The 15,303-nt window shown below is 47.2% G+C and overlaps 1 long non-coding RNA gene across 1 annotated transcript in view; it reads right to left on the reverse strand.

The window, feature by feature from the left end:
* LOC105044558 (uncharacterized) overlaps positions 1-7,779 on the reverse strand; it is a 24,225-nt gene extending 16,446 nt beyond the window's left edge. The window contains exon 1 of the long non-coding RNA XR_012136159.1: positions 7,636-7,779. This is a non-coding gene — a long non-coding RNA (uncharacterized lncRNA). The remainder of the gene's footprint in view (positions 1-7,635) is intronic.
* Positions 7,780-15,303: the final 7,524 nt, after the last annotated feature.

Here is a 15,303-nt window from a genome sequence, read left to right on the forward strand (position 1 = left end):
AGGAGTCTTCTTCCCGGTTGCTCTATTTTTTTTTTTTTTTTTTTTCTGTTTTAGGCTTTTGTGGGCTTGATTTGGTTGGGCTATCACATTCTTCACCCCTAAAAAGAAATTTCGTCCTCGAAATTTTTCATACCTGTCACCATTGTATTGGAAGCCTGTGGATTCTGTTGAGTAAGTGCATAAACTCTTCCCTGGGTTTTAGAAATCTGTCCACCACCCTTATGTTGTCCTTCATGAGTTCTTTTGCCAGCTTGATTTTCAACATTTAGCGGGCAGTTAGCAATTTTATGATCCTTCTGTCCACATTTGAAACAAGCACCGGTATTCCAATAGCAATCCTTATCTGCATGATTTTTGCCACATCTGGAGCACGGCTCACCATCAATCTGTTGAGTCTTATTGTCTACTGCTCCCTTAGCTGATCTTTTGATGTTTTTATTATTCTGCCCTTGTGTATCATTTGATTGTGCTCTCTTTCTTTGCCTTCTTTCCCTTTCCATGCGTTCTTCATTGACTTCCCTTTCAATTATCAGTGCTTTGTTTACCACATCTGCATAAGTTGTCAATTCATATGGAACCACTTGTTTTCGAATCTCAGTTCTCAGTCCCATCTCAAACTTGTGAACACGTTCTTGCTCACCATCCACTAATCTCGGAGCAAATTTTGCTAACTCTGTAAATTTTGCTTCATATTCAGTCACACTCATACCCTTTTGCTTCAAATAAATAAACTCTTGCTCTTTCTGGATCCTTATACTCCGAGAAAAATACTGATCATAGAATGCAATCCGAAATCTTTCCCAAGTAATTGTATTTCGCCGTCTTGTTCATGCTTGCGTTGTAGTCGCTGACACCAGTTGTATGCTTCTCCTTGTAGTAAATAAGCTGCATATCGAATCTTTTCTTCATCGAGACACTCTTGGACAGCGAAGGCCTTCTCCATCTCCATTATCCAGTTGTTAGCCTCCAAAGGTTCAGTAGTCCCCTTGAAAGCTGGAGGAGCAAGCTTTTTAAATTCTGAAATGTTGTTCCGTTGTACTGGTTGCTCTCCATGTTGTGGTGGTGGATGCTGATGTTGTTGTGTATCTCGTTGTATCTGTTGTTGTTCAAACATTTGCTGCTGCATTTGTTGTTGCGCTTGTACCATCCTGATTAGGGTCTGCATTAACTGAGCCATATCTGGTTCTTGACGTGCTCTCGAAGTACTCCCATTAGGATCTACGACTCCCTCCTCCTGAGGGGTGCCACTGGTCAGATGGGGAGTGCTACCATCCCGTGGTTGTGATGTCTCTCTTGAAATTTCTTGAGTAGTTCTTGTCATTCTACGGGGAGGCATGGTAACCTTGTGGTAGTAAAACCTTATTAGATTCATTGATCTATTTGTTAGGAAGGGTTTATTATGATGCTCATATTCTAACGTCCCAATATTCCTAATGTTTACCCACCTACACTCATACTGTGTCAAATTCTATGTGTCATAATTTATCCACTTATGCTCTGATACCATATTAATTGTCACGCCCCCGATCCGAGATTGTGAATCAAGGGTCACGGCAACCGCCGCATACTCATGAAGAACTCTCTCCATAAGCATGCAAGGCATCTCATCACGATATCAATGCATCGCAGCGGAATAAATTCAAATAATTGTTATTAAACTGTAATTCAAGTAATTAAATCAAATGTCTTACATCCAATAAAATTTTTCTAAAATAATACAATAGGTCTAGGTTCAATGAAGTTGACAATGCTAAATCTCGCCTCTAAAAGCTCTGTCCCAATATTTCTTCCCACGCTCGAAATTAATTATCTGAATCTGAAAAAATAGAAAGAAAGGTAATGAGCTAGACAGCCCAGTAAGTAACAAATATCTCAACCAGATATTTCAGATATTATATGATTTTCAAGAATAATGCTGTAATTAAACATAAAAATATATTTCATGCTAATTTAATATAAATCAAAATATTTTCAAATATTCACATATAATATAATCATAAATCCGATTCGATTCAAAACACTCATAACTCAACAGCCTCGACTATGACCAACGTTTAACCCCCATTGGCGGGGTCCACAGAATACCAGCGCACAACCCCCACTGGCAGGGTCCAGAAATACCAGCGCACAACCCCCACTGGCAGGGTCCACAAATACCAGCGCACAACCCCCACTGACAGGGTCCACAAAGTACCAACGTATAATCCCCATTGGCGGGGCCCACTGAAACATAGTTAGGCTGAGAGCATAAATCCGATCTATATCAAAACACTTAGTACCACAATATATATCATAATCTTTCACTAAACATGTGCATAAATCGATATACCATAATATTTCAAAAGCACTTTTCTTTCAAAACATAATTTCATAAATCATGCATAATTTCAGAGAATAATTATTTATTTTCAGAATAAATATGGAATATCTCGAGAAGATGATTCATTACTTACCTTTCACGGAACACTGAATGAACGGATCGACTAACTTCTAGGAGATTCTTCCGTACCTATTATCCAAAATTATATTTTTTTACATTAATTTTAATTCAAAATTAAATCTAAACAAATCCCAACTCAAAACCTCACTTAGAATCGACTCTTTCCTAAACTCGATCAAAATCATCAGATGAGACCTCCCATTACGCTAATCCTAGAGGAATAACTTTAGAGAGAGAGGAATCCATCAAGAGAGAGAAATATCTTAGAGAGAGAAAATTCTAGAGAGAGAAAGTCCAATTTCAGAGAGAGAAAGTCAGAGTTCAGACTGAAAAGAAGAGAGAGAAGAGAGAGAAACTCTCTCTCTCATCAATTTCAATTTTTCTTTATTTATTTATTTATTTATTTATTTACTTACTTATTTGTTCATATATATATATATATAAATATATATATATATATATTTTATTATTATTATTATTATTATTATTATTATTTTCTTTTCTTTTCTTTTCCTTTTTTTTTCTTTTTTTTTCTTCTTTTTCTTTTTCTTCTTTTTTTCTTCTTTTTCTTTCCTTTTTCTTCTTTTTTTCTTCTTTTTCTTTCCTTTTTCTTCTTTTTCTTCTTTTCTTTTTCTTTTCTTTTCTTTTTCTTTTTCTTCTTCTTCTCGGTTCTTCCCGCACCGGAACAGGGGACTGGCGTCCCCTTGGCCTTGACCGGCCGTTCGGGCCACGGCCGCCGCGGTGGAGGCCGGCGGCCGACGGGAATCACTCCCCCGGTCACGGAGGAGGGTGGCCGGCAATCAATTCCGATCGCCGGCGTCGGAAAATTCAAGGAGAATAGCTCAAAAACAGGGTGTCTTTCCCGACCGGAAATCGGCGACTTTCGTCGCCGGCAGCCGCGCACAACTGCACGGGGAGGAAGGAGAAGAAAGAGGGGAGGAAGAGGAAAACTTACCTCAGCCTCTGGAGACCTCGTCGGCGGCAATCACGGCGAGAAATCAAAGGGTGACCGCGGCTTTATTTCGGGAAAATCAGAGGGAAGGAGAGGGAGAAGAGGCCGATGATCGGTCTCAAGGGGAAGGGGTCTTCTTATAGAGCACCCTAGGACTCCGAGGGGTCCTAGGAGTCCTATTTTCCATGGGTTTCGTCGGAGAAGAAGACTCCTACTGGGAGTCTTCTTCCCGGTTGCTCTGTTTTTTTTTTTTTTTTTTTTTTTTCTGTTTTGGGCTTTTGTGGGCTTGATTTGGTTGGGCTATCACACCTCCATCGCTCCTATTCACCCCACCAGCTCCCGGCGTCAAGCATCGATAGGCTGGTTCTCTCCTGAGCTGACATGCGCCTCTAAAGCTCCCAAGCTCTCTCGGGTTGCCACGCTCCTCCCGGCGTCAAACAGTGCCGGGTGTAGAGCCTCCTGCCCGCTGGTGTGTGCCCTGCGCCAAACACTCAAGTCAGTGGTTACTCGGCCTCAAAGCTCTCCAGACCAGTCGAACATTTCAGCTTCCGCATCCCAGCACGCCTCCCACCCTCCAAGCTCTGCACGTTGGTGCCCCCGCTCATGTGACTTCCGTCTATTCAGTTGTTGGGTGGATGTCTGGCCAGGACACCACCTCCCAAGATCCTTTCAGTACCACGCGATGCAGCAGGAAGAAAGAAGAAACAAAACAAAAGGAAAAAACAATCAAAATACGTGGATCAGCCACAAAAGGGCTCGCTTCCACGGGGCATGCAAACTTCACTATGAAAAGAAAACTTTACAAGAGGAGACCTCACCCTCAACCCTTGTACACCCAATTATCTCTCACATGAAGTTCCCCTCACAAAAGCTCTCTCTCTCTTGGAGACCCCCCTGAACCCCTGAAGAGCCTGGCGACCGCTGTCCAGGAGCCTCCTGCTCCTTCTCTCACAGCGCCCTCGCCTCTCTCTCTCCTCTGATTCGTACGGCGGCGATAAACCGAACCGCCACACTCTTCTGTTCCGTCTCAGGCTTTTTAAAGCCTTAAACATAGGTTAGAGAGTGATTAGGAATCCTAAACATAGTCAAAAAACCCTCCTGACCGTCGGATCAAGACCGGGAGCGTCCTCGACCCTTAGATCGCGCTCCGGTCCACGAAATAGGGCCGTGGACCGCGAGAAACGCGTGGGAAACGCCCACGCGGTCCGCAGGCCGGGCCGTGGACCACCCGGTCCACGATGGACCGGGGCAAGAGCCAGCAGGCCCGCTGGCCTGGGCCGGCCCGCGCGCGCGGGCCTGGGCCGCGCTTGGGCCGCGCGCCTGGGCTGCGCGCGCCTGGGCCGCGCGCCAGCCTGGGCCGCACGCCCGCCTGGGCCGCGGGCCCCCCCCGCGCGGGCCTGGGTCGCGCGTCCCGTGCGCCGCCGCCTGCGGCCGCGCCGCCGCCGGTCGCCGGCGATCCTCCGCCGCCTCGGTTTTCGTGCCATCTTCGAAAGCTCGTATCTTCTCCATCCGAGCTCCGATTCAGGTGATCTTGGTCTCGTTGGACTCCATTTTTCATCGCGAACCTCGCTGTGGACTCAATGTGGGCTGAATCTCGAGGCGTCAGATCCTAACAATCTCCACCTCGACTCGATATTCGGCCACCTCCAAACTCCGAGAGCTTCTGGATCTCCTCGCCCCCATGCCCTGGGGCAATCGCCTGCTGATCATGGATGGGCAAACATGGGAGTCGAGCCAGGCTGCTCGATCCCATCTCCGTCGTATGCTGTGCTCCTCCTGACCTGAGACCTGCTCGGGGCATCATCCTGCGGCAATAGGAATCTTACCTTGCGACGTCGCCTCTCGTCCTCCCGAGTCTCCTGTCTCGTGCCCGATCCGCCTCCTGGAGCTCCACCTCGCTCTGGGCTCCACCTGGCTCCCGATGCTCCACCTCGCACTGGGCTCCCTGCCAGGTAATAAAATCCTCTGCTCCCCTTCTTCCCTTCCAGCACAATCCTATCGCCGCGTAGCACCCTCAGGATTCCTCCACCAGCTACCGTCCTATAGCCTCTCGAATCCAGTCTGCTAAGTGAGATAAGATTCTGCCTAAAATCGAGTATGTATCGGACCTCCCCCAATCTCCTCATTGCACCATCATGTGTCCTCCAGCTGACCGTCCCAATGCCTCTGATTGCACAGCTCGATCCATTCGGCAGATATACAGTGCTCTCACTGTTCTCCAGGGAGTCAAACTGCTCCTCTCTGCAACACACATGATAGGGGCATGCAGAATCTAATATCCACTGCTGGGAAGAAGTAGATACCTCGTCAGATATCTCCAGGACATCTCCATCTGAATCACTGCCGGCTGTCGCTACAGCAGCCACCGTCCGATTTTTCAGTTGAGGGCAATCTCTGGCTAGATGCCCCAACTCTTCACACCGGTAACATCTGATTTTGCTCAAGTCCCTCCTGGACTTAGACCGCCCTCGATGCGATCTCCTGTCGCTCCGTCTACCGCCTCCTGCTCCTTCAGAAGTCATCAAAGCTGAGCTATCGCCACCTGAGCTCGAAGCTGGGTTCTCCCTCCTGAGAACATCGTTCTGGAGTATCGCCGCGGTGACCTCGTCCATCTTGATAGTGCTCTTCTCCACTAGAAGAGCAGTCACCAAGGACTCGTACGAAGGGGGAAGCGACGCCAGCAAAACCAGTGCCCTGGTCTTCTCCTCAACGTTCTCGCCAACGCTGAGAAGGTCGGTGAGGATCTTCTGGAAGTGGCTCAGATGCTCCTGCACGCTCTGTCCCTCAGTCATCCGCAGTTGGTAAAACTGCCTCCAGAGGAAAAGTGTGTTGGTGAGAGACTTTGCCATGTACAACTCCTCGAGCTTCGACCACAGCACCGTCGGAGAAGTCTTGCTCAGCACATGGATCACCACCTCATCCGCCAGGTACATGCGGATGGTACTCACCGTCTGCATCTGTAGCCGTTTCCAATCCCGCACCTCCATGGTGGTCGGCTTCTCATCGCACAAGAGAGCATCGATCAACCCCTGTTGGATGAGCACGTCCTTCACCCTTGCCTGCCACAAGGAGAAATTGCTCTTACCATCAAACTTGTTGATCTCCATCCTGATTGTTCCTGTTTTCTCCATCTTCAGTCTTGCTCACCACCACTGCAATCTGCGTCCTTGTACCGCCTTGCTCTGATACCACTTGTTGGGTGGATGTCTGGCCAGGACACCACCTCCCAAGATCCTTTCAGTACCACGCGATGCAGCAGGAAGAAAGAAGAAACAAAACAAAAGGAAAAAATAATCAAAATACGTGGATCAGCCACAAAAGGGCTCGCCTCCACGGGGCATGCAAACTTCACTATGAAAAGAAAATTTTACAAGAGGAGACCTCACCCTCAACCCTTGTACACCCAATTATCTCTCACATGAAGTTCCCCTCACAAAAGCTCTCTCTCTCTCGGAGACCCCCCTGAACCCCTGAAGAGCCTGGCGACCGCTGTCCAGGAGCCTCCTGCTCCTTCTCTCACAGCGCCCTCGCCTCTCTCTCTCCTCTGATTCGTACGGCGGCGAGAAACCGAACCGCCACACTCTTCTGTTCCGTCTCAGGCTTTTTAAAGCCTTAAACATAGGTTAGAGAGTGATTAGGAATACTAAACATGGCCAAAAAACCCTCCTGACCGTCGGATCAAGACCGGGAGCGTCCTCGATCCTTAGATCGCGCTCCGGTCCACGAAATAGGGCCGTGGACCACGAGAAACGCGTGAGAAACGCCCACGCGGTCCGCAGGCCGGGCCGTGGACCACCCGGTCCACGGTGGACCGGGGCAAGAGCCAGCAGGCCCGCTGGCCTGGGCCGGCCCGCGCGCGCGGGCCTGGGCCGCGCCTGCGCGCGGGCCTGCGCGCGCCTGGGCCGCGCGCGCTTGGGCCGCGCGCCAGCCTGGGTCGCACGCCCGCCTGGGCCGCGGGCCCCCCCCGTGCGGGCCTGGGTCGCGCGTCCCGAGGGCCGCCGCCTGCGGCCGCACCGCCGCCGGTCGCCGGCGATCCTCCACCGCCTCGATTTTCGTGCCATCTTCGAAAGCTCGTATCTTCTCCATCCGAGCTCCGATTCAGGTGATCTTGGTCTCGTTGGACTCCGTTTTTCGCTGCGAACCTCGCTGTAGGCTCAATGTGGGCTGAATCTCGAGGCGTCAGATCCTAACATCAGTTATTTCCAGACAACAACACTCTTTAGGCCAATAGGCTGGTGATCACCACGGCCTTCATCGCGCCCTCGCTAGTTGATGGAGGAAACAGGGTGATAGGCTCTTCGGGCAAGTCAAAGGAATGGCGAACGAAGCCTTCAACCAGAATCTTTGTGCGCACGCCAACACCTTTGCTCAAGGTCTTCGAGCGCATTTGACCTCGATCAAATTCGAGGTGGCCCACATGAAGCCAGCACATGAATCTGACTTCGGACAAATTCGAGGTAACTTGCAGGGTCATCTTATTCGCACCCTGCTGCCAACATCATTAGGTCGAGGATGCTGATGTTCGGCTCTCTGCCTCATCCGAGCTGAGATGGTCTGCGAGCATCTCCAAATCGAGGATGCTGATGTTCGGCTCTCTGCCTCATCCGAGCTGAGATGGATAGAACTTGCAAGTTTTCAAATAATAATTTTAGATAAAAAACTTTATTGAGTGGATGTTTGGTCAGAATACTTTCTTCCATGATCTTTTCAGTACCACATAATGCAGTAGAAAGAAAGAAGAAATAAAATAAAAATAATCAAAATACGTGGATCAGCCACAAAAGGACTCACCTCCATGGGGCATGCAAATTTTATTATGAAAAAAAAATTTTACAAGAGGAGATCTCATCCTCAACTCTCGTACACCCAATTTCTCTCTTATTTGAAGTTCTCTTCACAAAAACTCTCTCTTGGAAGACTCCATGAGGTGACCGGCGTCCGCTGTCCAGGAGTCTCCTGTTCTTTCTCTCTCAGCGCTTCCGCCTCTCTCTCTTTTCTCAAGTTCCATACGGCTCCATACGGCACATCCTTTGGCAAAACCAAATCACACTGTTTTCCTCTGTGCCTCACAGGCCCTTTTAAAGGGCTTAAACCCAATTAGATTAGATTTAAGACTCCTTAATCAATCCATATAAGGCCTTGGACCGTTGGATCGAGAACCAGATCAACCTACACTCTCCGATCGCGCTTCGATATATGGAATAGTGCTATGGACCGCGAGAAATGCGTGGAAAACGGTCACGCGGTCCACAGGCCCAGTCGTGGACTGCCTGGTCCACGGTGGATCGGGGTACAGGCCCAGGCAAGGTGCTTGGGCCGGCCCGCAAGCGCGGGCCTGGGCCGCGCGCCCGCCTGGGCTGCGTGCTTAGGTCGCGTGTCCCGCGCGTTAGCCCCTCCTGGGCCGCTCGCCGCCGCCGCTCCATCGGCCCGCCGCCGGCCGCCGGCGGTCCTCCACCACCTCGGATCTCGTGCCGACTTCAAAAGCTCGTATCTCCTCCATCCGAGCTCCGTTTGGGGTGATCTTGATCTCGTTGGACTCCATTTTTTATCGCGAACCTCGCTGTGGGCTCAATTTAGGCTGAATCTTGAGGCATCAAATCCTATCAATCTTCATCTTGACTCGATATTTGGCCTCCTCCAAACTCCGAGAGCTTTTGGATCTTCTCATCCCCATGCCCTGGGGCAATCACCTGCTGATCATGGATGGACAAACATGGGAGTCGAGCCAGGCTGCTCGATCCTATCTCCATCTTATGCTGTGCTCCTCCTGATCTGAGACCTATTCGGGGCATCATCCTGCGGCAATAGGAATCTCACCTTGCGACATCGCCTCTCGTCCTCCCAAGTCTCCTGTCTCGTGCCCGATCCGCCTCCTGGAGCTCCACCATGCTCTGGACTCCGCTTGGCTCCTAAAGCTCCACCTTGCACTGGACTTTCTGTCAGGTAATAATGTCTTATGCTCCCCTTTTTTCCCTCCAGCACAATTCTATCGCCGTGTAGCACCCTCAGGATTCCTCCACCAGCTACCGTCCTGTAGCCTCTCGAATCCAGTCTGCTAAGTGAGATAAGATTCCGTCTGAAATTGGATATGTATCGGACCTCTCTCAATCTCCTCACTGCACCATCATGTGTCCTCCAGTTGACCATCCCAATACCTCTAATCGCATAGCTCGATCCATCCGACAGATATACAGTGTCCTCACTATTCTCCAGGGAGTCAAACTGCTCCTCTCTGCAACATATATGATAGGGGCATACAGAATCTAATATTCACTGCTGGAAAGAAGTAGATACCTCGTCAGATATCTCCAGGACATCTCCATCTAAATCACTGCCAACCGTCGCTATAGTAGCCACCATCCAATTTTTGAGTTGAGGGCAATCTCTGGCTAGATGCCCCAACTCTTCACACCGGTAACACCTGATTTTGCTCAAGTCCCTCCTGCACTTGGACCGCCTTCGTTGCGATCTCCTGTCGCTCTGTCTACCACCTCCTGCTCCTCCAGAAGCCACCAAAGTTGAGCTACCGCCACCTAGGCTCGAAGCCAAGTTCTCCCTCTTGAGAACCTCATTCTGGAGTATCGCCACGGTGATCTCGTCTATCTTGATGGTGTTCTTCCCTACTAGAAAAGCAGTCACCAAGGACTCGTACGAAGGGGGAAGTGACGCCAGCAAAATCAGCTCCCTGATCTTCTCCTCAACATTCTCACCAACGCTGAGGAGGTCGGTGAGGATCTTCTGAAAGTGGCTGAGATGCTCCTGCACGCTCTGTCCCTCAGCCATCCACAGTTGGTAGAACTGCCTCCAGAGGAAAAGAGTGTTGGTGAGAAACTTTGCCATGTACAACTCCTCGAGCTTCGACCACAGCACCGTCGGAGAAGTCTCGCTCAGCACATAGATCACCACTTTATCCGCCAGGTACATGCGGATGGTGCTCACGGTCTGCATCTGTAGCCATTTCCAATTCCGCACCTCCATGGTGGTCGGCTTCTCATCGCACAAAAGAGCATCGATCAACCCCTGTTGGATGAGCACGTCCTTCACCCTTGCCTGCCACAAGGAGAAATTGCTCTTACCATCAAACTTGTTGATCTCCATCTTGATTGTTCCTGTCTTCTCCATCTTCAGTCTTGCTCACCACCGCTGCAATCTGCATCTTTGTACTGCCTTAGTCTAATACCACTTGTTGGGTGGATGTCTGGCCAGGACACCACCTTCCAGGACCTTTTCAGTACTATGCGATGCAGCAGAAAGAAAGAAAAAATAAAATAAAAATAATTAAAATACGTGGATCAGCCACAAAAGGGCTCGCCTCCATAGGGCATGCAAACTTCACTATGAAAAAAAAATTTTACAAGAGGAGATCTCACCCTCAACCCTCGTACACCCAATTTCTCTCTCATCTGAAGTTCTCCTCACAAAAGCTCTCTCTCTTGGAAGACCCCCTGAAGTGACCGGCGTCCGCTGTCCAGGAGCCTCCTGTTCTTTCTCTCTCAGTGCTTCCGCCTCTTTCTCTTTTCTCAGATTTCGTACGGCTCCGTACGATGCATCCTCCGGCAAAATCAAGCACACTGTTTCCCTCTGTACCTCACAGGCCCTTTTAAAGGGCTTAAACCCAATTAGATTAGATTTAAGATTCCTTAATCAACCCATATAAGGCCCTGGACCGTTGGATCAAGAATCAGATCAACCCACGCCCTCCGATTGCACTTCGGTCCATAGAATAGTATCGTGGACCATGAGAAATGCACGAAAAATGCCCATGCGGTCTACAGGCCCAGCCGTGGACCGCCCGGTCCACGATGGACTGGGGTACAGGCCCAGGCAAGGTGCTTGGGCCTGGGCCAGCCCGTGCACGCGGGCCCGCGCACGGGCTGGGCCGCGCGCCCTCCTGAGCCGCATGCCTGGGTCGCACGTCCCGCGCGTTGGCCCCGCCTGGGCTGTGCGCCACCGCCTGCAACCGCGTCGCCACAGCTTCGTCGGCCCACCGCCGACCGCCGACGGTCCTCCATCACCTCAGATATCGTGCCAACTTTAAAAGCTCGTATCTCCTCCATCCGAGCTTCGTTTGGGGTGATCTTGATCTCATTGGACTCTGTTTTTCACCGCAAACCTCGCTGTGGGCTCAATATGGGCTGAATCTCGAGGCGTCAAATCTTAACAAAACTCTTAAACCTCCATCTATTATTTTTTCTCTTGTCCTTCTTGCAGGATCAAAGGAGAAAAATAGAATCAAACTGAAATCAAAATCTCAACCAAATTGAAGTCAAAATCAGGCTTATAAAAAGCAAAAATAAGCCCAAACTGAGGTAAAAAATAAAGAGAAGTCAAATAGAACCTAAAGACTTTTAAACAGAATGCATAACTCTCATGATAATAAACTCTTAAGCTCTATCTGTTATTTTACTCCTTTCTTGCAGAGCAACAAGTTCTTGAGTATATCAGCCAAAACAAAAGGGTATTAAGCCCAAAGATAAGGTGAAGACCAAAATTGAGAAAATAGAGGCTCATCCGAAAGCCTAGCTCTGTAAAAAGCCAATCTCATTGGAAGGAAAGATCAATAGAGGCTCATCAGGAAGCCTAGCTCAGCAAAAATCTGACTTCATTGGAAGGGTGGAGGCAAAGCTCATGAAAATACCAACCTCAATAGAAAGGCCAAAAGCAGCTTATCAGGAAGCTTAGCTCATCAAAAAGCCGACCTCATTAGAAGGATGAAGGCTGAGCTCATAAAAATATCGACTTCAACAGAAAAGTTCAACAGAGGCTCATCAAAAGGTGAGACATCCGATTTTCGGATTAGATCTCAGCAAAAGTCCAATCTCTGAATTGGTAAAGCCCCGAAGGGTCCAAATTTGATCTCCAAATTAGTGAAGCTCGGAAGGACCAAAATGAAGATAAGATCTTTCCAAATCCGATCTCTGAATCGATAGAGCTCCAAAATAGAGATAAGATCTCTCCAAATTCGATCTCTGAATCGGCAAAGCTCCGAGAGGGCTAAATAGAGGTATGATCTCTCAAATTTAATCTCTAAATTAGTAAAGCCCTGAAAGGCCAAAATAGAGCTTCGAGAGACACAAATGGATATAAGATCTTCCCAAATCTGATCTCCGAATCGATAAAATTCGAGAAGCACAATGGAGATAAGATCTCCCAAATATCGACCTCAAGATCGAAGTTATCTTGGATTTCTATTAAATACCGATCTGAAGGTCAAGATTATCTATAAAATATCGATATGAAGATCAAGGTTATATTGACTTTCTATCAAATACTGATCTGAGGATCGGGATTATCTTTCAGCTCATACAAATATCGACCTCAAGGTTGAAGTTATCTTGAATTTCTATTAGATACCGACCTGAAGGTCGAGGCTATCTATAAAATACCAATCTGAAGGTCGAGATTATCTTGAATTTTTATCAAATACTGATATGAAGATCGGGGTTATCTTTTAGCTCATACAAATACTGACCTCAAGATCGAAGTTATCTTGAATTTCTATCAAATATCGAACTGAAGGTCGAGGCTATCTATAAAATATCGATATGAAGATCGAGATTATTTTGAATTTCTATCAAGTATCGATCTGAGGGTCGCAGTTATCTTTCAGCTCATACAAATACCGACCTTAAAATCAAAGTTATCTTAAATTTCTATCAGATACTGATATGAAGATTGAGGCTACCTATAAAATATCGATCTGAAGGTCGAGGTTATCTTAGATTTTATCAAATACCGAACTGAAGGTCAAAATTATCTTCAGCTCAATAAAATACTAATTTGAAGGTCGAGATTATCTTCAGCTCTATAAAATACCAATTTGGGGGTCAAGATTATCTTCAGTTCTATAAAATACTGACCTAAGTGTCAAGATTATCTTCTGCTCTATGAAACACTGATCTCACGATCAAAAATATCTTTTAGCTCCATAAAATACCAACCTTAGGGTTGAAGTTATTTTGATACAAATCTTCAAATCAAAGTTATCTTAAAATTCTATTATTGATCTATGGATCAAAGTTATCTTGAAGTTCTACTAAATATCAATTTTTGGATCGAGGATATCTTTTGATCTATTCAAAGTTACGTCGAACAAAGAATCCAAGCGGTTCACTTGAAAAATTAAATGGTGCAAATTCACCACCTCGAACAAGCTAAGAACTTATTTTTTGGGCTACTTCTTTCGTCCAAAATGCATTCTTCAGATTCAGAAGTGAGGGACAAGTGTTATGGGGTTATCTCACCTCAGCTCATCATTAAATCGACCTCAACTTGAGGTCACCAAAAATCTTACCTGATCAGAAGGCCGAGATCACTATAAAGTCGATTTGAATTAGAAGTTGTCTGTCATGAAGCCGATCTGAATTGGAAGCTAAATGCCGACTTGAATTGGAAGTTGAGTTCTTATAAAGCTGACCTGAATTGGAAGCTGTACCGACCTAAACTTGAGGTCACTAGAAATTCATCCTGATAAGAAAGCTGAGGTCACTATAAAACTGATCTGAATTGGAGGCTGTCTGTCATGAAGCCGATCTAAATTGGAAGCTGAATGCTGAACTAAATTGGAGGTCGAGTTCATATAAAGCTGACCTGAATTAGAGGTTGAATGCCAATCTAACTCATTTCAGCTCATATAAATACCGACCTGAGCTACCTGAATTAACTTTTGGTGAAGTATTATGATGAGCTCATATATATACTGACCTGATTCATCTCAGCTCATATAAATACCGACCTGACTCATTTCAGCTCATATAAATACCGACCTAAAGCAGAGTATTACATATATCTGAGACGTTCAAGGTCTCATATGATACTTGATTTGATCCCGATATTTTATCATGGTGAACTATTATATTGACGGCCACAGTCATCCTGTTAAAATCTGTCATGAACTAAGCTATAATTGGCCATGATCTCACATACAACTGTGATCCTCAACTGGTATATACAGTTAAGTATGACCTCATTTTCAGCTAATATATATAGCTATACTCTAGCTCACTTACAGCTGACCTCCAATGGCCTAACAAACTCTACTGCTAGCCTTTAATGGTCAAACAAACTCTTCCAATGGTCTCATCAGTTCTTTTATAAATAGAGGGCTAGGGGATCCTCCAAGTAAGTTCTGACTTCGAAGTCCCAAGCTCAAACTAGAGGAAAACTCTGCCGTTGGGATTCTAGCTCCCATAAAGTCACAAACCCTCTGGTTCTATACAAATCTTTCTGCTCTTTATTTTATTTTTTTCATTTTCTATTCTCGAGGCTCAAGCTAATTTAAGCATCAGAGGATCAAAGACCGGAGGTTTTTGACTTGTTCTATAGGTTCTTTTAAAGAAGACTCGGATTGGATTGCTACAGCCACTTCAGAATGGCTTCATCCAATCTTTCCGTCTGAGATTTTAAGTCTCGCAGCAATAGAAGGAAACGTGCTTCGAGCAGATGAGGTAGTTGCTGGACAGATAATCATCCATCGAAGGAGTGGTGACTAAATTAGTGTACGGCTACCGGAAGAGTACTAGATGTCTTAGTGGCTGCTCCAACAATTTTTTGTGTATCAACCGGAGGGCTACCCACAAGCTGGCAAGGGTGGAGGCCCTAGGAGAACAAATAAACAATCTTGAAGTCCTTACCGCCAGATTGCCTCCGCCTCCGGTCCAGGAGATGCCTCACACGTCGGAGCTCCTAGGAAGGGAGTCAAATCTAGACGAGGTTCTCAGCTATCTCAATGATGACCAGGTGGGCATCATTGGGGTATCGGGCATGGGTGGGGTGGGCAAGACCTCCCTCTTGAAATGCATTAACAAGGTCGATTTTCTCTCCCTCCAAGAAGGTAACAGCAACAATTCAGTGCTCGGCGGCCAACGAACCGCTATGTTCGATCATGTGATCTGGGCAACAGTAGTATACA

The sequence above is a fragment of the Elaeis guineensis genome, chromosome 13 (genome assembly GCF_000442705.2).
Source record: "Elaeis guineensis isolate ETL-2024a chromosome 13, EG11, whole genome shotgun sequence".
NCBI classification, from domain to species: domain Eukaryota; kingdom Viridiplantae; phylum Streptophyta; class Magnoliopsida; order Arecales; family Arecaceae; genus Elaeis; species Elaeis guineensis.